Consider the following 21560-nt stretch of genomic DNA (forward strand, 5'->3'; position numbering starts at 1 on the left):
GACCTGTTTATTCATTACGTTTATTTTTTTTAGATATGGCCAAATTAAATTCAGAAATTATCACACCGTGATCTGAAATATCGTTTAATATGACAACAGTTGAAAAACAAGTACTATTAAAAAAAATATTATCAATTAATTTTGCTCCATTATCATTTATTCAAGTTGGAATCAGACATGATGGGAGCAGTCCTTGACAAAGCATTAGTTCTAAAAATTCTTTTATCTTCGAATCATTTTGCTTTGATTCAATTTTCATTAGGTCTAGGTTGAAATCACCAAAAATTAATATTTGCTTATTCATTTGTGATATTTTATTTAATAGAATTTCAAATTGCATCAAAAGTTGATCTATTTTCCGGAAGGTGGGCGATATAAAGATATCATAATTGTTGATTTTTTATTAACTTCACATTCCAGAATACACGTTTCAAAAATCATTTCTATATTCCAAATCATTAGGTCTCGTCTTATTTTCGATTTTAACTCTTTTCTTATGATAAATCCCAATCCACCACGCTGATGGTGTTTTTTTACTCTCATCAACAAAATCATAATCAAAAAACATTACATCGTTAATATTCCTATCATTTAAGAAAGTTTCGTTTACCGCTAAAGCTTCAATTTTATTTTTATTAATTACTAGCTGTTGGGGTGGCGCTTCGCGCCACCCCAACACCTAGTTGGTGGGGGCGCTTCGCGCCCCCCCCCCCCCCCAAGCCTCCCCGCGCGCGTAAGTCGTTACGCGCCATAATAGTTACGCGCCATTGTAGTTGTGTCCCTATGTCCCACCTGTGAATATAGATATATATATATATATATATATATATATATATATATATATATATATATATATATATATATATATATATATATATATGGTTTTAACTACGTAAAACTTGCGAATATACAACATTCTTTGCTGTCCCATTGTCTTTGCATATAAATAGATTGTCAGGTTTACCGACTCTTGAACATGCAACATATAATGGTCCATGGGAAAACAATCTGTATTCAGATCTATACTTCATGATTCTAATGATTGCCCTTGAGCTTTGTTGATGGTGATTGCTAATCGACCATTCCCTGTCCCGGTGTCCCGGTCGTCATTTATATCCCCCTGTTTCTCCCGGTGTCCCCGTTGTAGTTGTGTCCCTGTGTCCCGGTCGTCATTTATATTCCCTGTGTCCCGGTCGTCATTTGTATCCCGGTGTCCCGGTCTGTATATACATTCGTTTTTTAGTTTTGTTTTTCTCCTTTATTTTTTTCCTTTTTTTTCTTTTTTAGTTTATTTAGATTTTTAGATTTTTTAGTTTTTTTATTAGTTTTTAGTTTTTTTTTCTTTTTAGTTTTTTTGTAGTTTTTACCTTCTTTTTAGTTTTGTTAGTTTTTTTTTACTTATGTCCTGGTCGTCATTTATACTCCCTGTGTCCCGGTGCTTTGTTGATTGCTAATCGAACATTCCTTTTGTCCTGGTCGCTTTCTCTTTGAGTGTCGTCATTTATTTTTTTCTTTTTTAGTTCTTTTAGTTTTTACCTTTTTTAGTTTTTTTTAGTTTTTTAGATGAAAATTTTTTTAGTTTTTTCCTTTTTTTCTTTTTAGTTTTTTATTGGTTTTTACCTTTATTTTAGCTTATTTTTCAGTTTTTTCCTTTTTTTTAGTTTTTTTTTTATTTTTTATTTTTTTTAGTTTTTTACCTTTTTTTAGTTTTTTTTATTTTTTTTTAGTTTTTTAGCTTTTTTACTTTTTTTTATTAGTTTTTAGTTTTTTTTGTAGTTTTTGCCTTTTTTTAGTTTTTTCAGTTTTTTTTAGTTTTTTATTGGTTTTTACCTTTATTTTAGCTTATTTTTCAGTTTTTTCCTTTTTTTAGTTTTTTTTTAGTTTTTAGTTTTTTTAGTTTTTTACCTTTTTTTAGTTTTTTTAGTTTTTTTAGTTTTTTAGCTTTTTTATTTTTTTTTATTAGTTTTTAGTTTTTTTTGTAGTTTTTGCCTTTTTTTAGTTTTTTAGCTTTTTTATTAGTTTTTAGTTTTTTTTGTAGTTTTTGCCTTTTTTTTAGTTTTTTTTCTTTTTAGTTTTTTTGTAGTTTTTACCTTCTTTTTAGCTTTGTTAGTTTTTTTTTTTACTTATGTCCTGGTCGTCATTTATACTCCCTGTGTCCCGGTGCTTTGTTGATTGCTAATCGAACATTCCTTTTGTCCAGGTCGCTTTCTCTTTGAGTGTCGTCATTTATTTTTTTCTTTTTTAGTTCTTTTAGTTTTAACCTTTTTTAGTTTTTTTTTAGTTTTTTAGATGAAATTTTTTTTTAGTTTTTTCCTTTTTTTTCTTTTTAGTTTTTTATTGGTTTTTACCTTTATTTTAGCTTATTTTTTTTATTTTTTTTTATTTTTTATTTTTTTTTTAGTTTTTTACCTTTTTTTAGTTTTTTTAGTTTTTTTAGTTTTTTAGCTTTTTTACTTTTTTTTATTAGTTTTTAGTTTTTTTTTTGTAGTTTTTGCCTTTTTTTAGTTTTTTCAGTTTTTTTTTTTAGTTTTTTATTGGTTTTTACCTTTATTTTAGCTTATTTTTCAGTTTTTTCCTTTTTTTTAGTTTTTTTTAGTTTTTAGTTTTTTTAGTTTTTTACCTTTTTTTAGTTTTTTTTAGTTTTTTAGCTATTTTATTTTTTTTATTAGTTGTTTAGTTTTTTTGTAGTTTTTGCCTTTTTTAGTTTTTTAGCTTTTTTTATTAGTTTTTAGTTTTTTTTGTAGTTTTTGCCTTTTTTTTTAGTTTTTTTAGTTTTTTAGCTTTTATATTTTTTTTATTAGTTTTTAGTTTTTTTTGTAGTTTTTGCCTTTTTTTAGTTTTTTCAGTTTTGACGTCACCTGATCCAGTTTTTTCAGGTGACGTCACCTGATCCACAGATCCACACACAGACAACTTATTTTTATATATATAGATAGATAGATAGATAGATGTCATTTATGAGCTCAATGCTACTAGGTAAACCTCTGCAGTTAAAACAAGAAAAACGTACATTACTGCATGTGGGGATAGAACCATCCATAAATGAATATTTGTTTTTGGGGCTATCTTCCAAAATTTTTGCTTCATCATCCTTCACATCCCTCATGCATTCCAGTATATTAAAAGGATTTTCCTTAACTGTTTAGTTCTGCTTGCAAGATCAGGTAAATTATGTAAACTCAACATCATAAATCAACAAAAAAGCCTCACTCCAGTTAATCAACAATTTAACGAAAGACTCAAAAAAGAAAACTAATCTAAGCACATATAACAACCGCATACGTCGGAGAATTCCATTTCGTTTCGGTGGAAGTATGTTCATTCTTTCTCATTCAACAGAGAACACGCACATTTTGGCACCAATGTGCGCACACCAACACATTTGCGCATTTATATAATGACTATTATGAACAAATCCTAACAAATCACTAAAAATGACAAAAAAAAACAAATAAGAAAAATAACACAATTTATTCGACTGGTGGGATGTTATACAACTTTTTTTTTGTTTCACCCCGTCTTGGTCTATGTAGCATAATGTGGGTGGGATCCATGCAACAAAACCTTTATCCTTCATTTCTTTCTTTTTTTGATTCAGCGTAGCGCGAATCTCCCTGCAGGTCTTACTAACATCATCACTGAAGAAAACTCCATTGTAATCAAATTTTGTCGCTTTATCAAGGTCTTTTTTCCAAAGCTGGTCACGTAATTGGTTATTCGCTTGAAGTACCGAGAATTGGTCATCTGAGTTCATGAGTCGTATTTTCACAAATTTATCATGTGCTTCTATAACTTCAAAATTAATTTTTAATTGTAAGAAGTTTTCCAGCAAATGTTCCATTTTCGTCGAGGCCTCCGGCACTGAGGCAACCTTTAAATTCCAAGAAATAATGTTGTCTTTCTTTTCCAAATTCTCCAATATGAGGACCTTATCAGTGAGAGGGCCTGATCCATGGGTTTCTTTCTTTCGTATATCTTTTCATTCTGCCTGAATCTTTATTCTTGTATCCGAGTGGGTCGCAGTTATGATTTCAATATCAATCACTTTGGAGGTTAGACCACTAATGTCTAAACAGATTTCGGATAATTCAGATCTCAAACTTTGTATCTCTTCCAGCGTTGCTTTAACTGTTTCTAAAATCTGATGGACTGAACTGGTCAGCGTATCAATCAAATCACGTATTGTCCCTTGGGCTGTTGAATCTTGCATAGATAATCGTGTGGATTCCATATCATTACGTCTCTTTTTCTTGGTCATAATAACTATTCACAGGTGTTCATTTATTTTTATTTTATTTTATTTAAGAGTTAACGACGCTTCTTGACTACTAAGGTCCCTACGTCGGCCCTGCAGTGCATTCCTGCAGCGTGATTCGATCTCTGGGTCCCGTATTACCAAGCTAAGGTCAAATCCACTGCGCCACCACAGGACAGTAAAATTTCCTTACGATGGTAAGATTTGAGCCCAAATACCTATGCCTTTGGCGCAAGGTCTAATCCATGTCACCATCACAAGGTAAGTCCGTCACAGGTGTTCACAAGATTAGCATAAAATAAGTCAAAATGCACGCTCTCCGATACTGAGATGTTAACTCGAGGAAAGCATTGAATGAACTGACACATCAGAAGGAAAATTCAAATTTGAGAAACTGAAAACTTGTTTCTCACTATAGTCACTAAATAGTCATAATCTTCCAAACAAAAAAGAAAATTAAACTGCCTGACCCCTACCGACAGCTTGATTTCACGTAATCTTCAGGATCAACTCGATTTTGAGCCATCCTATTGTCTAGCCTCTCTTTATTGTGGTCTAAAGGCCAGTGTGGTGGTAGAAACTTCGGTTTCATTGAATCAATAAAATGCTTCCTCCAGAGTATTTCCAGGCTTAATAAACCCTCAGGTTTCTGTACGTAGCAGCTTACAACTTTACGGCCATGCGGTTCTTTGTTAACCGATTGTGTTCCAATCTTTAAAGCTTCTTCAAGTACTTCGCTAGTCAACAAACTGACATTGTAATACCCAGTAATTATCGCTTCAAGTTCAGCAAGCCTGTCGAATGGAATTTTATCTTTAGCGGATTTGATGGTTCTTGCCGCTGATACAACTTTCTTCAACAAAGGATTGGTTTTTGACCTTATCTATGGCCCCAATTGGAGCTCTACATTCCTCAGCCAGTCGTTTACGTAGCTCCTGATCACAATTATTACTGATTTTATGACATGTGACACATAACGGAAGAATGTTGTGAGACTGATGGCTTTTCAGGATATTCGGTAAATGCTTACGATATTCTTTCGGGACAATATTTTTTCTCACGCAGGATTCTGTTTGACCACATACAACACAGCGGATTTTTTGAGGTGTCTGATAATATTTATCACATACTCCAACAGGTCGTCAATTTGGTTCTGACTTCAGTCGAATCGTAAAAGGGTCTTCCTTCACCTGTTCTGCAAGATCTTTACTAAGGTACCAGTCAGCATTTTTGCGACCAAGGGTGCGCAAAATTTCACCATCTGGTGCCACTAAGTAACAAGTTGAATCATTTCTATCTCCCTTCATTTCTATCTTCCAATCAATCTTAAATTCACACTAATATGATTCCCTTTAGGCGAGCAGTTTTATTCCAGATTTGACATCATTTTTAGATGTCAGTTAGATGACGTTAAAATTAGGCTGTAATACTAATCCACTCTTGTGTCATAATTAACTAATCCCGAGATGACGTCATAATTAGAGTTGATGATCTGATAATCTGATATGCCGTCGTGATTCGTTAACACAACATGTTATCATAATGATAATGATTTCCAGTATCTTTCAATTAAGTATTTAATGAATTCTTAGCAAAGAATTCATTAATTACCTTGGGTAGCCGTTCGGCCCGACAGTTATAGCTACGGAGGAGTTGGTGTTATCATCTGTATTGGAAAAATGCATCGCCTGGTAGCGAGGGTGAAAGGTCTTTTTGATAAACCAATACTGCCTAAAATTTATAATTCAAAGTTTGCACCTCATTTTTTTTCATCCTTCCATTTTTAAAGATTTTAAGTAAAAGGAATAAAAAGCGTATCCGTGTATACATTTTCTGGTTTTGTAAATATTTTCTTGGAATCCAGCTATGATTCAGAAATAAGTGCATCATTGAACAGAAATTACAATAAATAATCGAGTCAAACTCAAAACGAGCAAACATTAGCATTAGTGAGGCTGACAACCCCCCTGCCTTCTTAAAACCAGAGCGTAACTTCCACTTTACTGAAAACAAAATATATTTTAGATTTTTTCAGTTTTTATGGCACTTGGTATTAGCCAAGCAAAATGTAGCCATCGCAAATTCTGTCGGTCTGTCTGTCGGTCCCGGTTTCGCTACTTTAGGCACTTTCAGGTAAGCTACGAATAAGTGATCGGATCTTAATGAAACTTGATATATCGAAGGATCATATGTTTCTGATGCTCGATTTTTGACTCGAATTGGATCCGAAGACATAGGGGGTTAGAGGAGGGAAACAGAAATCTTGGAAACTTTTTTCCAAAATTAAGGCTCTTAAAGAATTTTCTCAGACTTCTGACCTATCTAGATCGTTTTTTTTATGCAAGAACATCTCAAGATACCGATTTTCCCGCAAAAACATTGAGCCGTTTCGAGAAACATAAATACACATATATGCATACAAATATTGCTCACTTATAAAGATAGAATATATATATATAAATATATATATATATATATATATATATATATATATATATATATATATATATATATATATATATATATATATATATATATATATATATATATATATATATATATGGACATATAAATGACGACGGGGACACAGGGAATGTTCGACTAGCAATCGCCATCAACAAAGCTCAAGGGCAATCATTAGAATAATGAGGTATAGATCTGAATATGGATTGTTTTTCCCATTGACAACTATATGTTGCATGTTCAAGAGTCGGTAAACCTGACAATCTATTTATATACACAGACAATGGGACAGCGAAGAATGTTGTATATTCGCAAGGTTTACGTAGTTAAAAACATATATATATATATATATATATATATATATATATATATATATATATATATATATATATATATCTATATTCACAGTTGGGACACAGGGACACAACTAAAATGGCGCGTAACGCCTTACGCGCGTGGGAGGGCTTGGGTGGGGCGCGAAGCACCCCCATCAACCAGGTTTTGGGGTGGTGCGAAGCACCATCCCAACAGCTAGTATATATATATATATATATATATATATATATATATATATATATATATATATATATATATATATATATATATATATATATATATATATATATATATATATATATATACTAGCTGTTGGGGTGGCGCTTCGCGCCACCCCAACACCTAGTTGGTGGGGGCGCTTCGCACCCCCCAAGCCCCCCCGCGCGCGTAAGTCGTTACGCGCCATAATAGTTACGCGCCATTGTAGTTGTGTCCCTATGTCCCACCTGTGAATATAGATATATATATATATATATATATATATATATATATATATATATATATATATATATATATATATATATACATATATATATATATATATGGTTTTAACTACGTAAAACTTGCGAATATACAACATTCTTTGCTGTCCCATTGTCTTTGCATATAAATAGATTGTCAGGTTTACCGACTCATTTGTATCCCGGTGTCCCGGTCTGTATATACATTCGTTTTTTTAGTTTTGTTTTTCTCCTTTATTTTTTCCTTTTTTTTTCTTTTTTAGCTTATTTAGATTTTTAGATTTTTTAGTTTTTTTATTAGTTTTTAGTTTTTTTTTCTTTTTAGTTTTTTTTGTCCCGGTCGTCATTTATATCCCCCTGTTTCCCCCGGTGTCCCCGTTGTAGTTGTGTCCCTGTGTCCCGGTCGTCATTTATATTCCCTGTGTCCCGGTCGTCATTTGTATCCCGGTGTACCGGTCTGTATATACATTCGTTTTTTAGTTTTGTTCTTCTCCTTTATTTTTTTCCTTTTTTTTCTTTTTTAGTTTATTTAGATTTTTAGATTTTTTAGTTTTTTTATTAGTTTTTAGTTTTTTTTCCTTTTTAGTTTTTTTCTTTTTAGTTTTGTTAATTTTTTTTTTACTTATGTCCTGGTCGTCATTTATACTCCCTGTGTCCCGGTGCTTTGTTGATTGCTAATCGAACATTCCTTTTGTCCTGGTCGCTTCCTCTTTGAGTGTCGTCATTTATTTTTTTCTTTTTTAGTTCTTTTAGTTTTTACCTTTTTTAGTTTTTTTTAGTTTTTTAGATTAAAATTTTTTTTAGTTTTTTCCTTTTTTTCTTTTTAGTTTTTTATTGGTTTTTACCTTTATGTTAGCTTATTTTTCAGTTTTTTCCTTTTTTTTTAGTTTTTTTTTATTTTTTATTTTTTTTAGTTTTTTACCTTTTTTTATTTTTTTTTTAGTTTTTTTAGTTTTTTAGCTTTTTTACTTTTTTTATTAGTTTTTAGTTTTTTTGTAGTTTTTTCCTTTTTTTAGTTTTTTCAGTTTTTTTTTTAGTTTTTTATTGGTTTTTACCTTTATTTTAGCTTATTTTTCAGTTTTTTCCTTTTTTTTAGTTTTTTTTTAGTTTTTAGTTTTTTTAGTTTTTTACCTTTTTTTAGTTTTTTTAGTTTTTTTAGTTTTTTAGCTTTTTTATTTTTTTTATTAGTTTTTAGTTTTTTTGTAGTTTTTGCCTTTTTTTTAGTTTTTTTAGTTTTTTAGCTTTTTTATTAGTTTTTAGTTTTTTTTTGTAGTTTTTGCCTTTTTTTAGTTTTTTAGTTTTTTAGCTTTTTTATTTTTTTTATTAGTTTTTAGTTTTTTTTTGTAGTTTTTGCCTTTTTTTAGTTTTTTCAATTTTGACGTCACCTGATCCAGTTTTTTCAGGTGACGTCACCTGATCCACGATCCACAGATCCACAGACAACTTATTTTTATATATATATAGATAGTTTTTTTTTTACTTATGTCCTGGTCGTCATTTATACTCCCTGTGTCCCGGTGCTTTGTTGATTGCTAATCGAACATTCCTTTTGTCCTGGTCGCTTTCTCTTTGAGTGTCGTCATTTATTTTTTTCTTTTTTAGTTCTTTTAGTTTTTACCTTTTTTAGTTTTTTTTAGTTTTTTAGATGAAATTTTTTTTTAGTTTTTTCCTTTTTTTCTTTTTAGTTTTTTATTGGTTTTTACCTTTATTTTAGCTTATTTTTCAGTTTTTTCCTTTTTTTTAGTTTTTTTTTATTTTTTATTTTTTTAGTTTTTTACCTTTTTTTAGTTTTTTTAGTTTTTTTAGTTTTTTAGCTTTTTTACTTTTTTTTTATTAGTTTTTAGTTTTTTTTGTAGTTTTTGCCTTTTTTTAGTTTTTTCAGTTTTTTTTTTTAGTTTTTTATTGGTTTTTACCTTTATTTTAGCTTATTTTTCAGTTTTTTCCTTTTTTTTTAGTTTTTTTTAGTTTTTAGTTTTTTTAGTTTTTTACATTTTTTTAGTTTTTTTAGTTTTTTAGCTTTTTTATTTTTTTTTATTAGTTTTTAGTTTTTTTGTAGTTTTTGCCTTTTTTTAGTTTTTTTAGTTTTTTAGTTTTTTTATTAGTTTTTAGTTTTTTTTATAGTTTTTGCCTTTTTTTAGTTTTTTTAGTTTTTTAGCTTTTTTATTTTTTTTATTAGTTTTTAGTTTTTTTTTGTAGTTTTTGCCTTTTTTAGTTTTTTCAGTTTTGACGTCACCTGATCCAGTTTTTTCAGGTGACGTCACCTGACACATCCACAGACAGACAACTTATTTTTATATAGATAGATATAAATAAGTTGTCTGTCTGTCTGTGGATGGATCAGGTGACGTCACCTGAAAAAACTGGATCAGGTGACGTCAAAACTGAAAAAACTAAAAAAAGGCAAAAACTACAAAAAAAACTAAAAACTAATAAAAAAAATAAAAAAGCTAAAAAACTAAAAAAACTAAAAAAAGGCAAAAACTACAAAAAAACTAAAAACTAATAAAAAAGCTAAAAAACTAAAAAAACTAAAAAAAGGCAAAAACTACAAAAAAAACTAAAAACTAATAAAAAAAATAAAAAAGCTAAAAAACTAAAAAAACTAAAAAAACTAAAAAAAGGTAAAAAACTAAAAAAACTAAAAACTAAAAAAAAACTAAAAAAAAGGAAAAAACTGAAAAATAAGCTAAAATAAAGGTAAAAACCAATAAAAAACTAAAAAAAACTGAAAAAACTAAAAAAAGGCAAAAACTACAAAAAAAACTAAAAACTAATAAAAAAAGTAAAAAAGCTAAAAAACTAAAAAAACTAAAAAAACTAAAAAAAGGTAAAAAACTAAAAAAAATAAAAAATAAAAAAAACTAAAAAAAAGGAAAAAACTGAAAAATAAGCTAAAATAAAGGTAAAAACCAATAAAAAACTAAAAAGAGAAAAAGGAAAAAACTAAAAAAAATTTTCATCTAAAAAACTAAAAAAAACTAAAAAAGGTAAAAACTAAAAGAACTAAAAAAGAAAAAAATAAATGACGAAACTCAAAGAGAAAGCGACCAGGACAAAAGGAATGTTCGATTAGCAATCAACAAAGCACCGGGACACAGGGAGTATAAATGACGACCAGGACATAAGTAAAAAAAAAACTATCTATATATATAAAAATAAGTTGTCTGTGGATCTGTGGATCGTGGATCAGGTGACGTCACCTGAAAAAACTGGATCAGGTGACGTCAAAACTGAAAAAACTAAAAAAAGGCAAAAACTACAAAAAAAACTAAAAACTAATAAAAAAATAAAAAAGCTAAAAAACTAAAAAAACTAAAAAAAGGCAAAAACTACAAAAAAAAACTAAAAACTAATAAAAAAGCTAAAAAACTAAAAAAACTAAAAAAAAGGCAAAAACTACAAAAAAAACTAAAAACTAATAAAAAAAATAAAAAAGCTAAAAAACTAAAAAAACTAAAACAACTAAAAAAGGTAAAAAACTAAAAAAACTAAAAACTAAAAAAAACTAAAAAAAAGGAAAAAACTGAAAAATAAGCTAAAATAAAGGTAAAAACCAATAAAAAACTAAAAAAAAAAACTGAAAAAACTAAAAAAAGGCAAAAACTACAAAAAAACTAAAAACTAATAAAAAAAGTAAAAAAGCTAAAAAACTAAAAAAACTAAAAAAACTAAAAAAACTAAAAAAAGGTAAAAAACTAAAAAAAAAATAAAAAATAAAAAAAAACTAAAAAAAAGGAAAAAACTGAAAAATAAGCTAACATAAAGGTAAAAACCAATAAAAAACTAAAAAGAAAAAAAGGAAAAAACTAAAAGAAAATTTCATCTAAAAAACTAAAAAAAACTAAAAAAGGTAAAAACTAAAAGAACTAAAAAAGAAAAAAATAAATGACGACACTCAAAGAGAAAGCGACCAGGACAAAAGGAATGTTCGATTAGCAATCAACAAAGCACCGGGACACAGGGAGTATAAATGACGACCAGGACATAAGTAAAAAAAAATTTAACAAAACTAAAAAGAAGGTAAAAACTACAAAAAAAACAAAAAGAAAAAAAAACTAAAAACTAATAAAAAAACTAAAAAATCTAAAAATCTAAATAAACTAAAAAAGAAAAAAAAGGAAAAAAATAAAGGAGAAAAACAAAACTAAAAAACGAATGTATATACAGACCGGTACACCGGGATACAAATGACGACCGGGACACAGGGAATATAAATGACGACCGGGACACAGGGACACAACTACAACGGGGACACCGGGGGAAACAGGGGGATATAAATGACGACCGGGACAAAAAAACTAAAAAGAAAAAAAAAATAAAAACTAATAAAAAAACTAAAAAATCTAAAAATCTAAATAAGCTAAAAAAGAAAAAAAAGGAAAAAAATAAAGGAGAAAAACAAAACTAAAAAACGAATGTATATACAGACCGGGACACCGGGATACAAATGACGACCGGGACACAGGGAATATAAATGACGACCGGGACACAGGGACACAACTACAACGGGGACACCGGGGGAAACAGGGGGATGTAAATGACGACCGGGACACCGGGACAGGGAATGGTCGATGAGCAATCACCATCAACAAAGCTCAAGGGCAATCATTAGAATCATGAGGTATAGATCTGAATACAGATTGTTTTCCCATGGACCATTATATGTTGCATGTTCAAGAGTCGGTAAACCTGACAATCTATTTATATGCAAAGACAATGGGACAGCAAAGAATGTTGTATATTCGCAAGTTTTACGTAGTTAAAACCATATATATATATATATATATATATATATATATATATATATATATATATATATATATAGATATATATATATATATATATATATATATATATATATATATATATATATATATATATATATATATATATATATATATATATATATCTATATTCACAGGTGGGACATAGGGACACAACTACAATGGCGCGTAACTATTATGGCGCGTAACGACTTACGCGCGCGGGGGGGCTTGGGGGGGGGGGGGCGCGAAGCGCCCCCACCAACTAGGTGTTGGGGTGGCGCTATATATATATATATATATATATATATATATATATATATATCTATATTCACAGGTGGGACATAGGGACACAACTACAATGGCGCGTAACGACTTACGCGCGCGGGGGGGGGCTTGGGGGGGCGCGAAGCGCCCCCACCAACTAGGTGTTGGGGTGGCGCGAAGCGCCACCCCAACAGCTAGTATATATATATATATATATATATATATATATATATATATATATATATATATATATATATATATATATTTATAATATATATATATATATATATATATATATATATATATATATATATATATATATATATATATATATATATATATATATATATATATATTATATATATATATATATATATATATATATATATATATATATATATATATATATATATATATATATATATATATATATATATATATATATATATATATATATATATATATATATATATATATATATATATATATATATATATATATATATATATATAAGTAAGTTGTCTGTGGATGTGTCTGTCAGGTGACGTCATGTTTGTGTGTTGACTGACGTCATGAAGTTAGTTGTCGTCATTTTTATTATGACGGTGACGTCATTAAAGATATTTAAGACATGCGTTCATGTAGAAATCTATTAATGTTTAACTTTAAAATGACTGATGAACTTACAATGGCAACAGCCGAGGAAGATGCTCAAAGAGTCTATGCCAAAAACTTGCTGCTGATAGAGAAAGTCAGAAAAGGAAGCGTGCCGAGGAATCAAAAGAACAGCAAGGAAACAGGCTTGAGGCTGATAGAGAAAGAAAGAACAGAAAGCGTGCCGAAGAACTACCAGAGCAGCGCGAAAGCAGACTTGCTGCTAAAAGAGAAAGTGAAAAAAGAAGGCGTGCCGAGGAACTACAGAGCACCATGAAACCAGACTTGCTGCTAAAAGAGAAAGTGAAAAAAGAAGGCGTGCCGAGGAATCACAAGAACAGCAAGAAATCAGGCTTGCTGCTGATAGAGAAAGTAAGAAAAAAAAGCGTGCCGAGGAATCAGAGCAACCTGAAAGTTATCGCCTGGCATTCAGGTACAGCCCAGTCGATGATTATAGCTTGAGTAGATGTGTTCAAATCGGGACTATGTCTAAAATTTGTCCCTATTGCAAGGCCTTGAAATTCAATGGTGAAACAATGGGAATGTGTTGCGCCTCAGGAAAAGTCAAACTTCCTCTATTGGCTGCACCACCAGAGCCATTGAAGACTTTCCTTACTGGAACTACGTCAGAATCTAAGCGTTTTTTGTCACATATCAGAAAATATAACTCATGTTTCCAAATGACGTCGTTTGGAGCCCAAATCGAAAATCCAGATCAATTTACGTCTACTTTCAAAGTAAAAGGGCAAATTTATCATAAAGCAGGGTCCCTTCTACCATTCTCAGGCGAGAATCATAAATTTTTACAATTGTACCTCATCAGTGATAGAAATTCTGAATTGAATGCACGTTGCGAAATTTCTCCCAACGTTGAAAGGACAATCGTTTCCAATTGCAACATCTTTTCCACGAAAATAATAATTTAGTGCGTCTGTTCAAAACAGCCATCGATTTGATGCCTACTGATACGCATAAAAATTGTTATTTCCGCTGACAAAACGCCTCCTGACCAACATGTGCGTAGATACAATGCTCCAACTATCGATGAAGTGGCAATCGTTATGGTCGGTGATCAGTTTTTACCTCGAGATATTATTCTTCATAAGCGAAACGATCAGTTGTTAAGAATTGCTGAAACTCATCGATGCTACGATGCCCTACAATATCCTATCATTTTTTGGAATGGAGCCGACGGCTATCACTTTAATATTAAATTGATGAATCCAGCCTCTAACAAAGAAATGAATAAGAAATGCAGTGCACTGCATTATTATTCCTAGACTAATGATTTGGCAGGATGAAGAAAATTATATTTTAAAATGCCGTGAATTGTTTCACCAATTCGTCGTTGATATGTATGCTAAAATTGAATCAGAACGTTTGCTATATATCCGCCTGAATGAGACCAAGCTCCGCTCTGAACAATACATTCATTTGCGAGATGCAGTTATAAATGACGGTAATACCACAAACGTTGGAAGATAACAGTTTTACCTTCGTCATATGCTGGCAGTCCCGTCATATTCATGAATATGCTCAAGATGCTATTGCGTATGTTCGTCTCTATTGTCGTCCAGATTTATTTATTACATTTACATGTAATCAATCTTGGGACGAGATACAGCAGCTTTTACTTCAAGGACAATTGGCGGTTCATAGACATGACATTACGGCCCGTGTCTTCAGGCAAAAGTTGAAATCACTGATAAACTACATAGTAAAACTTGAAGTGTTTGGGTCAGTGCGATGCTGGATGTACTCAGTGGAATGGCAAAACGAGGTTTGCCACACACACATATACTAATCTGGCTACATAAAAAAATTACTTCGAACGAAATTGATGATGTGATTTCCGCTGAAATACCTGATGAAAATGTCGATAAGGGGTTACATGATATTATTGTAAAAAATATGATACATGGACCTTGCGGTGCACTGAACAAAAATTCACCATGCATGGCCAAAGGAAGGTGCACAAAGCAATATACTCGACTTTTAGTATCCAACACAATTACTGGCAATGATGGTTACCCACAATATAGAAGAAGATCTACTGAAGATTGTGGTAAAACAGCAATAATAAAGAAGCGCAACGGTACCACCATCGAAGTAGATAACCAGTGGGTTGTTCCATATTCCCCGTTATTATCAAAAATATTTAATGCACACATAAACGTTGAATACTGTAACTCCGTAAAGGCAATCAAATACATATGTAAATACGTCAACAAAGGCAGTGACATGGCAGTTTTTGGCTTGCAGCCCGAAATCAAAGATATCGACGAAATCGTACAATATCATGGCTGAAAGATACATAATGTCGATAAGGGGTTACATGATATTATTGTAAAAAATATGATACATGGACCCTTGCGGTGCACTGAACAAAAATTCACCATGCATGGCCAAAGGAAGGTGCACAAAGCAATATACTCGACTTTAGTATCCAACACAATTACTGCCAATGATGGGTTACCCACAATATAGAAGAAGATCTACTGATGAAACAATGGGAATGTGTTGCGCCTCAGGAAAGTCAAACTTCCTCTATTGGCTGCACCACCAGAGCCATTGAAGACTTTCCTTACTGGAACTACGTCAGAATCTAAGCGTTTTTTGTCACATATCAGAAAATAAAACTCATGTTTCCAAATGACGTCGTTTGGAGCCCAAATCGAAAATCCAGATCAATTTACGTCTACTTTCAAAGTAAAAAGGCAAATTTATCATAAAGCAGGGTCCCTTCTACCATTCTCAGGCGAGAATCATAAATTTTACAATTGTACCTCATCAGTGATAGAAATTCTGAATTGAATGCACGTTGCGAAATTTCTCCCAACGTTGAAAGGACAATCGTTTCCCAATTGCAACATCTTTTCCACGAAAATAATAATTTAGTGCGTCTGTTCAAAACAGCCATCGATTTGATGCCTACTGATACGCATAAAATTGTTATTTCCGCTGACAAAACGCCTCCTGACCAACATGTGCGTAGATACAATGCTCCAACTATCGATGAAGTGGCAATCGTTATGGTCGGTGATCAGTTTTTACCTCGAGATATTATTCTTCATAAGCGAAACGATCAGTTGTTAAGAATTGCTGAAACTCATCGATGCTACGATGCCCTACAATATCCTATCATTTTTTGGAATGGAGCCGACGGCTATCACTTTAATATTAAATGATGAATCCAGCCTCTAACAAAGAAATGAATAAGAAATGCAGTGCACTGCATTATTATTCCTAGACTAATGATTTGGCAGGATGAAGAAAATTATATTTTAAAATGCCGTGAATTGTTTCACCCAATTCGTCGTTGATATGTATGCTAAAATTGAATCAGAACGTTTGCTATATATCCGCCTGAATGAGACCAAGCTCCGCTCTGAACAATACATTCATTTGCGAGATGCAGTTATAAATGACGGTAATACCACAAACGTTGGAAGATTAACAGTTTTACCTTCGTCATATGCTGGCAGTCCCCGTCATATTCATGAATATGCTCAAGATGCTATTGCGTATGTTCGTCTCCATTATCGTCCAGATTTATTTATTACATTTACATGTAATCAATCTTGGGACGAGATACAGCAGCTTTTACTTCAAGGACAATTGGCGGTTCATAGACATGACATTACGGCCCGTGTCTTCAGGCAAAAGTTGAAATCACTGATAAACTACATAGTAAAACTTGAAGTGTTTGGGTCAGTGCGATGCTGGATGTACTCAGTGGAATGGCAAAACGAGGTTTGCCACACACACATATACTAATCTGGCTACATAAAAAAATTACTTCGAACGAAATTGATGATGTGATTTCCGCTGAAATACCTGATGAAAATGTCGATAAGGGGTTACATGATATTATTGTAAAAAATATGATACATGGACCTTGCGGTGCACTGAACAAAAATTCACCATGCATGGCCAAAGGAAGGTGCACAAAGCAATATACTCGACTTTTAGTATCCAACACAATTACTGGCAATGATGGTTACCCACAATATAGAAGAAGATCTACTGAAGATTGTGGTAAAACAGCAATAATAAAGAAGCGCAACGGTACCACCATCGAAGTAGATAACCAGTGGGTTGTTCCATATTCCCCGTTATTATCAAAAATATTTAATGCACACATAAACGTTGAATACTGTAACTCCGTAAAGGCAATCAAATACATATGTAAATACGTCAACAAAGGCAGTGACATGGCAGTTTTTGGCTTGCAGCCCGAAATCAAAGATATCGACGAAATCGTACAATATCAGGCTGAAAGATACATAATGTCGATAAGGGGTTACATGATATTATTGTAAAAAATATGATACATGGACCTTGCGGTGCACTGAACAAAAATTCACCATGCATGGCCAAAGGAAGGTGCACAAAGCAATATACTCGACTTTTAGTATCCAACACAATTACTGCCAATGATGGTTACCCACAATATAGAAGAAGATCTACTGAAGATGGTGGTAAAACAGCAATAATAAAGAAGCGCAACGGTACCACCATCGAAGTAGATAACCAGTGGGTTGTTCCATATTCCCCGTTATTATCAAAAATATTTAATGCACACATAAACGTTGAATACTGTAACTCCGTAAAGGCAATCAAATACATATGTAAATACGTCAACAAAGGCAGTGACATGGCAGTTTTTGGCTTGCAGCCCGAAATCAAAGATATCGACGAAATCGTACAATATCAGGCTGAAAGATACATAAGCAGTAATGAAGCTGTTTGGCGAATTCTTTCATTTCCGATACATGAACGTAGTCCAGCTGTTGTTGACTTAGCGGTACATTTACAGAATGGTCAACGTGTTTATTTCTCGGAAACCAATGTGCAGCCAAGAGCCCTGAATCCACCGGATACAAAGTTAACCGCTTTCTTTTCGCTTTGCAAAAATGATTCTTTCGCAAAATAATGCTGTATACTGAAGTGCTTTCGTACTACACGTGGAATACTAAAAATAAAGTATTTGAACGTCGAAAACAGGGTAAGTCAGTCGACGACAAACCTACCATCTTCAAAGATACCACGATAGGAAGACTCTACACCGTTCATCCCAATCAACATGAATGCTTCTTTCTACGCCTGCTTTTGGTGAATGTACCGGTCCGACATCCTTTGAGTATTTGAGAACTGTAAACGGTACTATACATGACACTTACCGTAGTGCATGCCAAGCTCTGAATTTATTGGAGAATGACCAACACTGGGATAACTGCATCAATGACACGTGCGAAACGTCAACTCCAAGTCAAATTCGTGCATTGTTTGGCATCATTTTAACAACTTGCTCTCCATCAGCTCCAACAGAGTTATGGGAAAAATATAAGTCAAAAATGTCCGAAGATATACTCCATCGAAAACAGTTAGAAGACGTCAGATATGACTTTTGATTTTACATCAGAAATTTATAACTACACTTTAGTTATTATAGAAGATTTGTGCGTACGTATGGAAAACAAACCTCTTCAGGATTTGGGAATGCCTTCACCTAACCGTATCGCTGCTGTTTCGACATGTGTAGAATTGGATCGTGAACAAAGTTACAGTACGAGTGATCTATTGTCGTATGTACAAAATAAAATTTCCAAGTTAACGTCGGAACAAAAAGACATTTATGATACGATAATGCATTGTGTCGATAACAACGTTGGAGAAATTTTCTTTTTGGATGCGCCAGGAGGTACTGGTAAAACATTGTTGATAAATCTGATTCGTGCAATATTTCCAAATCATCTGGGATGGGTAAAGTATTGCAGCAATGCAAACTTATTATTGGGGATGAGTGCACAATGGCACACAAAAAATCGCTCGAGGCTCTGGATCAATGCTTGAAAGATTTGCGAGGGAAGTCGAAACCCTTTGGCAGCAAATTAATATTGCTTGCGGGAGATTTCAGGCAAACATTACCTATAATACCGAGATCAACCCCTGCAGACGAAATGAATACTTGTCTGAAAAATTCCAATTTATGGGCACACGTAAAAACATTAAATTAACTACAAATATGCGTGTCCGATTGCAAAACGATGACTCTGGTCAAACATTTTCACATCAATTGCTGGCAATTGGAAACGGAAAGCTCCCAGTAGACTCAATTTCAGGACGTATACAACTACCTGCTGATTTCTGTAATTTAGTGACGTCCAAAATGAATTGATTGAAAAAGTATTTCCGAATATTCTAAAAAATTATAAAAATAATAAATGGCTAAGTGAAAGAGCGATTCTCGCACCCAAAAATATAGACGTCCACAAAATCAACAATATTGTTTTGACCAAGACTCAAGACCAGGCAGTCCTTTACAAGTCAATCGACACAGTTTTGGAACCAAATGAAGCGGTTAATTATCCATCTGAATTTTTAAATTCCGTGGATCTTTCAGGGTTTCCACCACACGTGCTACAACTAAAAATAGGCTTACCAATAATACTTTTAAGAAATATCAACCCACCAAAGCTTTGCAATGGCACGCGACTTGCCGCAAAAAAAACAATGGAAAACCGAATAGAGGCCAAAATCTTGACAGGGCCTTTTGAGGGTGAGGCTGTTCTTATTCCTCGCATTCCCATGATTCCAACGGATCTGCCTTTTCAATTTAAAAGATTGCAATTCCCAATTCGATTAGCATTTGCAATCACCATTAACAAAGCTCAAGGTCAATCATTAGAAAAATGTGGTATAGATCTTAATACTGACTGTTTTTCCCATGGACAATTGTACGTTGCATGTTCGACGGTCGGTAAACCTGACAATCTATTTATATGCAGCGACAACTTGGCAGCGAAGAATGTTGTATATTCGCAAGTTTTACGCAGTTAATTTGTATTGTATCTATCTATCTATCTATCTATATAAAAACGAGCTGTGTGTATGCATGTTTGTTTGTTTGTAAAAAGAGAGTTTGCATATGACGTCATTATTAATACATAAGGCTTTGTATATGCACAGACAATGGGAAAGCCAAGAATGTTATATATTCGCAAGTTTTACGTAGTTTGAAACACATATATAAATCTATCTATATTCACAGGTGGGAAACAGGGACACAACTACAATGGCGCGTAACTAATATGGCGCGTAACGACTTACGCGCTTGGGGGGGGCTTGGGGGTGGCGCGAAGTGCCACCCCAACAGCTAGTATATATCTATATATATATACAAAATAAGTTGTGTGTCTGTGTGTCTGTCTGTCAGGTGACATCACGTTTCTGTGTCGACTGACGTCATGAAGTTAGTTGTCGTCATTTTTGCTATGACGGTGACGTCATTAAAGATATTTAAGACATATATGTTCACGTAGAAATCTATTAATGTTTAAGTTTAAAATAACTGATGAACTTACAATGGCAAAAGCCGATGAAGACTGCTCAAAGAGTCTATGCCAAAAACTTGCTGCTGATAGAGAAAGTCAGAAAAGAAAGCTTGCTGAGGAATCAAAAGAAAAGCAAGGAAACAGGCTTGAGGCTAAAGAACGCAAAACCGCGCAGTTCGATGAAGATCCACCTGGACAGTGAGAGTCAAAACATATCAAAACTGAAAATGATAGCGATGATGATTGGGTTTGGGATTTTGACTTGGATAAGGTCATCAATGCCTACCAGATTTTAGTTAAAAAAACAAAGGTTCGGCGATATGTATTTCATAGTGAAGAGGATAAATAAAGAAGAAAAAGAAAACTGAAAAAAGAAAAAATGTAAAAAACTAAAAAATACTAAAAAGAAAAAACACTCAAAGAGAAATTACAGACCGGGACACAATGACGACCGGGACAGAGGGAATATAAATAACGACCGGGACACTCAAAGAGAAATTACAGACTGGGATACCGGGACACAAATGACGACCGGGACACAGGGAATATAAATGACGACCAGGACACAGGTATTCAAGAATATCGTTCAAAGACAAATTTTTAATTGTAAGAAGACCGTTGAAAGAGAAATTTCTAATTGTAAAAATGACTGAAGAACCTACAATGGCAAACACCCCGAGGAAGCTGCTCAAAACGAATGTATTCAAGCCGAAGTAGCTGAGTAGCAAGCGTTATGTTTCAGGTTCTAGGTCCGAGAGGCTCCAGGTTTGAACTTTGGCTTTAGCATACAAAAGAAGAAAAAAACTAAAAAAGGTAAAAACTACAAAAAAAAACTAATGTGGCGCGTAACGACTTACGCGCGCGGGGGGGCTTGGGGGGCGCGAAGCGCCACCCCAATAGCTAGTATATCTATAAATATATAAAAATAAGTTGTCTGTCTGTGGATCAGGTGACGTCATGTTTCTGTGTCGACTGAGCTCATGAAGTTAGTTGTCGTCATTTTTGCTATGACGGTGACGTCATT

General features: G+C 32.7%; 3 long non-coding RNA genes across 3 annotated transcripts in view; 2 read left to right on the top strand and 1 right to left on the bottom strand.

Moving 5' to 3' along the window:
- LOC136037915 (uncharacterized) overlaps positions 1-21560 on the top strand; it is a 343911-nt gene that overhangs the window by 7195 nt on the left and 315156 nt on the right. The gene's annotated exons all lie outside the window — the stretch shown is intronic.
- Positions 1416-9786, bottom strand: LOC136037909 (uncharacterized). Its single transcript, XR_010620078.1, has 2 exons — positions 9219-9786; positions 1416-2348 (listed from the first exon to the last, which is right to left on the bottom strand). It is a non-coding gene; the product is annotated as an uncharacterized LOC136037909 (long non-coding RNA).
- On the top strand, positions 9786-11977 carry LOC136037908 (uncharacterized). The gene is made up of 2 exons (XR_010620077.1): positions 9786-10136; positions 10987-11977. It is a non-coding gene; the product is annotated as an uncharacterized LOC136037908 (long non-coding RNA).

This window comes from Artemia franciscana, chromosome 17 (genome assembly GCF_032884065.1).
Source record: "Artemia franciscana chromosome 17, ASM3288406v1, whole genome shotgun sequence".
Lineage (NCBI taxonomy): Eukaryota > Metazoa > Arthropoda > Branchiopoda > Anostraca > Artemiidae > Artemia > Artemia franciscana.